This window comes from Caretta caretta, chromosome 3 (genome assembly GCF_965140235.1).
Source record: "Caretta caretta isolate rCarCar2 chromosome 3, rCarCar1.hap1, whole genome shotgun sequence".
NCBI classification, from domain to species: domain Eukaryota; kingdom Metazoa; phylum Chordata; order Testudines; family Cheloniidae; genus Caretta; species Caretta caretta.
Genome location: NC_134208.1, coordinates 153,632,624 through 153,642,931, shown reverse-complemented (window position 1 = coordinate 153,642,931; position 10,308 = coordinate 153,632,624).

The window sequence follows — 10,308 nt, the reverse complement described above, 5'->3', positions numbered from 1 at the left end:
CGCTATGCTGATTTCTGGAAACAAACTGATTCAATGCCATGTCTTGCTGATAATATATACAGGGATCCTGCGAGCTTTACAGGCTATACATACTGTACAAAAGAATTGCTTTCCTCCAGAACCGAAATGCATCCAGGTCTTTGTTGGAACACCCAGCACAGCGACCCGACTAAACTGTTTAGGAGAGGCAGTGAAGAAGAATACCAAACATGCCATTAAAGCTGACGGAATAATTTAGGTAAGTGGAATGTAATGACCTCTCTTTGAATTTGAGCAGGACACCCAGATTAACACATGTACTCTTGCAAAAAGTATTGTGGAGATTTTAATGCTCTACACCGTGACAAGCTCAGTTTTGCATCTCATCCTTAAAGAGGGATCTCCCCTAACCTAACCTGCTCTCCTCTGAGATGCCCCAGTGCCCCCTATTCCTAGGCTTGAGCATCATAATTAAGGCTGGGTGGTAGCCATGGGAAGTTATGAGAAAAAGTCATGCAATGATAATGGGGAAAATGGCAAAAGTCCCAAATGTAATATAGACGGTATGAAAAGTCACAAGTTGTTGTAAAGAAGTCATCCTTTATTTGCAACTAAAGATGTTTAAAACCATTGAGTAAGCCATAAGTATTAGTTTAGAACATTTAAAAAAACAGGTCACTCTTCCATACTCCTTTACACTGGCCAATAGGGCCTGATCCAGATACCACTGGAGGTAAATGAGAATCAGTCCATTGATTGAGAGTCAAATTTGTAAGGACCTGATTCTCATTTACACTCAGGCCTCTTTATACTGTTCTGGAATTTTAAAGGGGCCTTAAAATGGGCATAAGTGTAATCTGCAGAGGAGTGTAAAAGGGCCTTAGTTTAACTGAAAATAAGGCCTAACTGTTTATAGAAAGTAAGCATTTGATGGGTGACCAGGGAGACAAAGGCATAGGATGTTTTGAGAAAGCACCCTAAAAGGCATGGTTTTCCACACAGGCATCATGGCCATAGCAAGCCTGAACATATAATGATAACAGCTACACACGATAGGTTTAGTAGTGATTTAAGTCCTGATCCTGCAAACACTCACATAGGTAAATTTGCTCACAGGGGTCGTCATTGACCTTAATGGGACTTAGTTATGCACATGAGGAAATGTCTTCAAGAGCAGGACTTTAAAGTGAAGAGTGTCACCTAGTGAATTATTAATATGACTTTCTATAGCACCTGCATCTTCCTTGAAGGATTCCCATCCAAGCACTGACCAGACCTGATACCGCTTAAGACCAAATCTGCTCTCATTCACATGTATGCAGATCCTGTTGGCATTAATGGGAGTTGCACCAATGTAAATAAAGGCAGAATTTGACCCATATTGCATAAGTTCTGATAAAACTGCAGTGCTAATTGTCATGGTTGCTAGATTTGTTGTTGAAACCGAACTTTGAACTGGTTTTAATTGATACAGCATAATCTTTAAGATATTGTCAATTAAAAAAAAATTAAATCTGCTACCAAAAAACACTCCAACCTCTTACTAAATCCTCCCAAGAAGCAGGAAGGTTTTCATATTAGCAATAGAACTATCTCCGTTTCACCTATGGGGAAAATGTGGCAGAGAGAATATAGAAATTAGAGGCTGACAAGAACTAGGAAATGATCTAGTTGCATCTTCTTGCCTGTCAAGGCAATTTAAGTGGCAGGTTAAAAGAGGGGAAGTGACTTGTACAAAGGAGTGCAGCATGTCAGTGGAATAATATTCAAATTTCCTGACTCCTACTACCCTTTGCTAACCATTTGGGCACACTGTGTCTCAGAAGACAAGATTTCTGCAGTCAGCACAAGTTTACTTAAATTATGCTCTTTGACTCAGCTTGTGAACACAGCCATCCACCCACATAAACAGAAGATGGGAATAATTACATTTTCCTTCTCCCATACCTTGTAATTAATAACTGCAATACTTAATACACCAGTTATAATTGGTGGGGGGATTTTTTTTTCTTAAGACAATTCACAGCTATCGCAATTATGAAGTCTTAAGACAATTCACAGCTATCGCAATTATGAAGCATGCAGTATTTATTATCACAGCAGGCACTGTCAAATGCTCATCAGCAGTTTTCATGTCATTTGCTAAGGCAGTGTCCTTGATAGGAAAACTGTGTTTGACAACACATATCTAGCGCCCAGCAGCAATGACCAAAATTATTCTTTGCATTATCAAGTCACCCTGGGTGAAATGGTGCCAATAAATGAGACCCATACCTTCATCCTAGATAAGCCTAAAAGCTTTATAGATTGTTTTGAAATTGCCATTAATGTTTGTGTTTTCATTCATTTTCATTTCACCATACCTCTGTAACTACTAAGGGTATGGAAGGAACCAGATTCTGGAACCACAAGAAAGGTTGTGTTTCTGTCCCAACCACAATCAAGAAGTACCAACATTCTCAAGGGATAGCCTGTTCCCATGAAATTTCCTGTCCTTGCAAACATCTGTCAGGGATGGTATGCATAATCCTGCCTCAGTGCAGGCAGTTTGATTAGAGGACCTCTTGAGGTCCTTTCCAGCCTTATATTTCTAGGATTCTATGATTATTTTCATAGTACAAAATTTTATCCAGTTCCTATTTGCCTTAATTATTTATGTATCCAAACTCGTGCTGTACTAAACTAAGACATGCATCCCAAGCTCTAGATACCCTTAAAATATGTCTAATAAAATAAACAGACTGAAGCAATTGCCTGTAGATAATACAAGAGAAGAGAAAGTCAGATCTTCAGCTGGTGTACAATATGTAGCTTCATTGACTTCACTACTAAAATATACCAGCTGAAGTTCTCATCCACAGAGAATGTCATGGGCCTGATTCTCTGGTGCATCAGGGATGACATGCCAGTGGCACAAAGCAAATCCAATGCCAATTTTTCCCTGTAAAGGTCTCTTTACATGGCACAGAACCACCCTAGTGGCAGGGAGCAGGGTACATGGTGAGGCCTGCCTACACACACATTTTAGATGTCCAGCTGCTTGGTTTGGGGCACAATCCAATGCTCATTGAAGTAAATGGAAAGGCTTCATTGACACTTAGGAAGTTGGACATCTGTGGCTTTTTGGACACAATTAAGAAAATTATAAAACTGCAGGCTCAAATACATGGGGGACAAGAAGCCTTTACAAAATCAGGCCCAGGCTATACAGTCAGCTGATTGCCATGGATTACAGATGTACAGTTATAGATCAGTGACTGATGCTTGCATGAAATTTCTTTGAATCATAAATATGCTCCATTAAACTCAAAGCTAGCTTTTTGTATCATGGTTCTGTAATGGCTGGGGTGGCAGACTTGACTGTGAGTCTCTCCTCTGGTAAAGCTGCACCTTTCACTCCTCAGGTGGAAACCAGTGTTTCTGGTGTAAAACTTCCTACACTCTGTTCCATGCTGCATATTAAACGTGGTCAGCAGCTGAATATGGTGCCTGTGGCCTTTATGTATAAGGCCACAGACCACTGCATTCTGACATTCACTGACCTTGACCTCCACTAGGCATTAGGATGGAGCAGGTGTCTAGTCTTGATTCCAGGGATAAGGATCTGAACTACAGGGAGCATTGGAAACAATGTAAATTGGGGGATGTTCCTGCCAGACACTATCAGCAAAAGTGTCAGAAAAAAGGAATCAAGGAATTCAAGGCAAGTTTCTTGAACTAATACTCAGAGAGGACAAAATAAGCACAATTTTTACAGTATTATTGCTTGGGAACTGGTAAGGAATTTCCACCATGGTGAACGATAGGTGTGGAAGCATGTGGGTAAAACTTGGGGTTCCAGTGTGAGACAGAAAGCCCTTAAATATCACTGGCACATTTTCGGAATGTGGGTGTTGCATAAACACATGAACATCCTGGTCCCCAGCTAATCTTCATTGTGCAAGTTTGGGGGAGAGAACACAGCACGGTTGGCTCCAAAAGACACAGTTTCCAATCTCTTATAAGGAGCATCTCACTTTAGCTGTAGCACTGGGCCTTACATCCTTACAGCCACAAGCCAGCAACACATCTGAGCAAGTCTGACAATCTGTCCAGCAGAGGGCACACTTGGACCTAGAGGTTGCCCTTGGAGGAGGAATTCTCTCTATGCTCCCCACTCAACATCCAGCTGGCTCCACTGGCTCTTTAGGATGGTGGTGGGAAGGGGTACATGACTATACCCTCACCCTGCCCCTTTTCAGGCAGTTAGGATTCAGAGGGGTCTAGAAGGGAGTGGGACCTTAGCTCTCCGGCTACACCGAAAAAAGTCTAGGAAGAAATTCCTTGTTCCTTCCCACGCTGGGGCACTTGTGTAGGAACCAGCCAAAATCTAGTCTCTTAGTAGGTAAATTTACAATAAGACTGTCCGGTCTCATCCCTGTTACTAGCGATGGGGGAACAAGGGATGCCACCCAACCCAAACGGGTGACTGTAGCTAACACTGCGAGCGCGGGGTGTGACTCATGTGCGCTTACTTGGGCTTGTTGAAAGAGAGGTAGTGTGCGTGTGAACAGTAGTGTAATTGCTGTAGCACAGGCTGCGGTGGCGTGGCTTAGCTGTGCCAAGTACAAACCCACCTGAATCCCGAGGGTACAGGCTCGGCACAGCTAAGCTGGGCCACCGCCGCCCATGCTACCATGGCTACACTACTCTTCATACTTGTGCTAGCACTCATCCAGTCACATCCCTAGCTCATACTATAGACATAGCCTGTGTGCGTATAGTCCGATTGCTGCATCTCCCACACCACCACAGCGCTCTGAACTCATAGGAGCACTCAACTTTTCCCTCAGAGACCCTGGAAACCCTGTTCAGGGATGCTGGTGCCACTCCTACTGTTGGTTATTCAAAACTGTCCAATACTTGGATGCCATTTTTGGAATTACTACTTTCAACGTGTGTGTGTGTGTGTGTGTGTGTGTGTGTGTGTGTGTGTGTGTGTGTGTGAGCAATGGATGGTACCTATGAAAATTACAGCATTGAAATGGGTGGTGCCCATTGCAGCAGAGGAAAACCAAAAGTAATGAAAAATATCAACTTGCTGTGTCTTCTGGACACTGAAGACGAGGGGCCAGATTTTTTCATAGTTACGCTCAATAGAATCACTCGGAATTTATACATGCATAATCTTGATCAGAATTTAGCCCTAGGTGCATATGGACCTACAGAAGATCAGAGAAAGCAGAACGATCCTTTCCTTCTCGTGCAGTGCCATGGGATAGCACTTCCATGTATATGTCTGCAAGGTGGTAACATGACATCTGGTAATCAAAGCTCTTTTCACAAATTTCGTTCATCAAAATCCAAAGTGACTGGTTCAGGTGGACCTGGATTCCAGCTCACCTTCCTGAATACCTCCTAGGCTGGCGGAGCTCTGAAATTTGCAAGACTTGTGAGACATATTTTTAACGATTAGAGTTTGTCTACACAGGAACAGTCAGGAAAATTAATCCAAATTAACAAAGGCTATGTCTGCACTACAGCACCTATGCCAGCATAGCTAGGTTGGCACAGCTATGTAGACATTGCACCCTAGCGTAGAGAGCCTATTCACACAGTTTTTCTGCCAGTGTAGGAGCACCACCTCCTCAAACGATGCTAGCCATGTCAACAGAAGCACTCTTCTGTCAGCATAGCTGCAGCTACACTGTGAGTTTTGTCAGCACAGCCATGTCAGTCAGAGGTGTGGGCTTTTCATATCCCAACCGACATAGCTATACTTATCTAAATTTGAAGTGTAGACCAAGCCTGAAGATGTGAATTTAAAGTGGATTAGTTAAACTGCATTCAACCCCTGTTTGGACACTCTCATTCAAATTGAAGTGGCCTTAATCCAGTTTAGTTTAATTCACTTTGGCAGTGTTGACACAGGGGTTTAATGCAGTTTAACTAATTCACTTTAAATTTACACCTTTAATTAATTCAGATTAATTTTCCTGAGTGTCCCCCAGTAGAGAAGGCATACATGGATTCAGGTGCCAGACAGGCTGAATAAGAAGGTACTGTTTCTACTCGACATGTGCAAAACTGGAGGTGATTTTAGGTTTGGCCAATCAAATTCTAAACCTGATGTGGTTTGAATCTCCATCCCATTTAACCTGAATCCCAAAGTTTAGGAAGGGAAGACAACAGGAAAATGGTCCCAATACTAGTTCACTTCTAAATCTGAAAAAATTGCTCCTCTGACAGTGACTGCACTTTAAGCACTGTACAAATAATGCTGCTTTGAATATTGGCTTTTATTACACTAAGAAATATTCTTAGCTCCTTATTACTGGTGTTTTAGATAAGATAAAATGTACCATCTGAAAGCTAGACTCCTGTTGCTTCCCATTTGTATAGTCAGGCATCTGCAGCTATTTTGTGCAAACAATGTTATTAACCAGTGTCCATTAACGTGCATATTTTCCCTGTGATTCTATTTACATTTTGATTTCTTATAGCATTTGAAGGATGTTCATTCATCATGTTCCCAATGAAGGTCATTATTGACTGAATTATTTATAGATTGCTGTGCATCATTCATTGAACAGATAGGAGCAAAAGACCATTGCTAATTTGAATTGGTAGCTGATTAAAAGATAAAGGAATGAAAGCTTATGCTGGATTACCAAGAAAGATTTAAAATAGTCTATACTGATCCCTAGTACTTTACCTTTCCAACCCACTGTGTCAACATTAACTCTTTAATCCTCACAACATCCTTGCAAGGTAGATGATTTGCAGATCAGTAAAATGAGGCACATACAGGTGAAGTGATTCATGGAAGAATTCAGTGCCAAAACTGGGATGGGAACAAGATACTCCTGGCTCCCAGCTCCATATTCAGTACTCTATAATATGCTGATTCTCCTTAGATTCATAAAACTGGGATGAAATCTTGGCCCCATTGAAGTCAATGCGAGTTTTGCCACTGACTTCAGCGAAGCCAGGATTTCACCACTGTGGTTTATACAGTATATATATATATATATATTTTAAAACGGCAGTATGAATTTGGTGCCTATGAGAGGGAAGGATTGCAAGCCATGACTAGAGTCAGATGTAGGACAGAAAGGTGCTGTGCAAATCTCCTGCACTGTAGCATTGCTAAAGTACCCTGTGACCTGCAGCAGACCCTGCTGTTCTAGTCATGGGCCTCCATCCAGCTTTGAAATACACATCAATCGCAGCCCACACATATCTCCTGCTACTCCAGTCCTGGGATGCTCCTACGCAGAGACTATTTATTGTGACAAAATGAGACGCTCACTGCATGGTGGCTCTCTGATGTGACCTGGATCAGATCATCAAACTTATTTTTCCTTTAGCCCTTAGGTGAGATACGATTTCAAACCTCCAGGTAGGTCATTAACCAACTGCAAACGAGTACCTAGCCTTCAAGGCTGGAGGTCTTAACAAAAGGACGACATTATTTCTCAAAGTAACAATTCCCAAAGCTGCCTGGGGCTCTTTGAGACTATTCGGAAGTGCAACATTGCGGAAGGAGGAGGAATGTGGTGGGGGAAGGAGAGTAGCATGGTGGTGAACTGACATTGGAGTAGGGGTGAATGGTTAACTGATTCCAGTAGTTGTTAAGGGTAGATAAAGGGTAGGATAGGGAGAGCAGCCAGTATTGTCACAGTAGGGTGTTCGGCCCTGGTATGGAAAGACCCCGTCCTCTACTGCTGAGAAGGCAGCTCAGTCACTCTGACCCATTCAATGTACAGACTCTGCTGAGGATACCACTTAATGCACAGCTTAGACCAGTGGTTCTCAAAGCTGGTCCGCCACTTGTTCAGGGAAAGCCCCTGGCGGGCCGGACCTGTTTGTTTACCTGCTGCGTCTGCAGGTTCAGCCGATCTCAGCTCCCACTGCCCGCGGTTTGCCACTCCAGGCCAATGGGGGCTGCAGGAAGGGCGGCCAGCACATCCCTTGGCCTGCGCCGCTTCCTGCAACCCCCATTGGCCTGGAGTGGCGAACCGCGGCCAGTGGGAGCTGCGATCGGCCGAACCTGTGGACGCAGCAGGTAAACAAACTGGTCCGGCCCGCCAGGGGCTTTCCCTGAACAGGCGGCAGACTGGCTTTGAGAACCACTGGTCTAGACTACATGGTTAGGTCAACGTAAACTGCCTTGCGTCAACCTAACTGTGGAAGCGTCTTCACTTACTTTTGGCTCCCGTTGACATAAGTGCCTCTGTACACCGATTTAGAAACCCCACCTCCCCAAGTGGCATAGAGTCACAGTCAATGAAATTAGGGCGATGTAGAGTCAGTGTAGACACTGTGCTGCTTACATCAACCATTAGTGGCTATCAGGAGCCAACCCACACTGACAACACTGATGATTTAGTTGGGGATTGGTCCTGCTTTGAGCAGGGGGTGGACTAGATGACCTCCTGAGGTCCCTTCCAACCCTGATATTCTATGATTCTAGAATATCATATCATGAATACAATAGATATAAGCGCTCCTGGTGAGACCGTGCACCGCCGACACAAGGACCCAAAGGTGCACACACACAAGCGATTTTACAACTGTAGTGCCTGTATGCGGATGTAAGTTAGGTCGACATAATTTTGCAGTATAGGCCTGGCTCACAGCTGACCTAGAAACCAGAGCCCACAACAAATATTTCACAGAGGCCAATGAACAGCTTACAGAAAACAGTGACTTTTGTTTTGCCATTGAGCTGGGCCAGGTGCAAAGCACTGATCTGTAGGTAGAATAATGTATTCCCCATCCCCACTTCTCTGAGCTGTCCAGTTCTGCTATTTGTTCTTCTGCTTTTCATGCTGCTGATTTGATTTTTGATCTCCACCAAAACCATAGCTCCATAATGAAATACATTTGCTGTCATCAAATGGGCCAATCACACAGTGGGATAGGAGGGGAGGCAAATATAATACCATTAATTTCTGTCAACAAAACTCAACTTATTTCAGTGAATATAGCCAACTTTTGTGTTCTATCCTAACAACATTTGAATGTGCATGAGTATATATAGTACCGTATGGATAGTTTATATGTAGCAATCAATGCCTTAAAGGTGTGTTCTTGTTTTTCCTTTCTGAATAATGCACCAAACTTTGGAAAGTGCTTAGAAGTAGTTTTTTGCCTAATCATTTGTTTGGAGTTTTTCCATGTTTTTAAAACATACAATATTTTCCTCCTCTCAGCAAAAAGTTTTGAAAGTATATCTGATGTCTGGAAGAGTTTTTGATTGGGCAGGGAACGAGGATTATTTCAAAGTTACTTGTGCCGCTAAAGATTTTAAATCAGAAACCCCATCCACTGGCCCTGATTCAGCAGAGCTTTTAAGCATGTGCTTTACTTCAAGCTGTGCATGTAAAGAGGGGGACAAGTATTAACAGAGCTGGATGAATACTGCAATAATGATTCACAGACATTCTGGTAACACCTCAATAAGATTACAGTGTAACTGTGTTTGCATCCTGTTTCATTCACTTTTCTCTAACATCCCTGTGGCTCAACTTCTGTTCACACAAAGATTTCACAGAAAGTGAATGTCAGGCCTGCTGCCCAAATTCATATAATCATAAACATTTTTTGTGCTTAAATTTACTTTGGGGGGGGGAGGGGGAGAGAAGCTGTACATAGCTTAGAAAGGATAGTTTTCACCCAGTCAGGGAAGGGAATCAATGCCAATGGAAAAATGTAGAAAAAAATTAAAAAGTGAGAGAAAATACAGAGATTTTCCCCCACAAAATGAAACTTTTAAAATTTGTCCTTGAAAATGAAAAATTTAGAATGAAACAAGGCAAAAATGATTATTTTATATTTTTTCACAAAACATACTTACCTTTTTTCAGAGTAGCAGCCATGTTAGTCTGTATTCGCAAAAAGAAAAGGAGTACTTGTGGCACCTTAGAGACTAACCAATTTATTTGAGCATGAGCTTTCGTGAGCTACAGCTCACTTCATCGGATGCATTCAGTGGAAAGATTTATTTACACACAGAACATAAAAAATGGGTGTTTATCATGCACATTGTAAGGAGAGTGATCACTTAAGATGAGCTATTACCAGCAGGAGAGGGGGTGTGGGGGGGTAGAAAACCTTTTGTAGTGATAATCAAGGTGGGCCATTTCCAGCAATTCCCAAGAACGTCTGAGGAACAGTGGGGGGGGGGGGAATAAACAAGGGGAAATAGTTTTACTTTGTGTAATGACTCAACCACTCCCAGTCTCTGTTCAAGCCTAAGTTAATTGTATCCAATTTGCAAATTAATTCCAATTCAGCAGTCTCTCATTGGAGTCTGTTTTTGAAGACTTTTTGTTGAAGAATTGC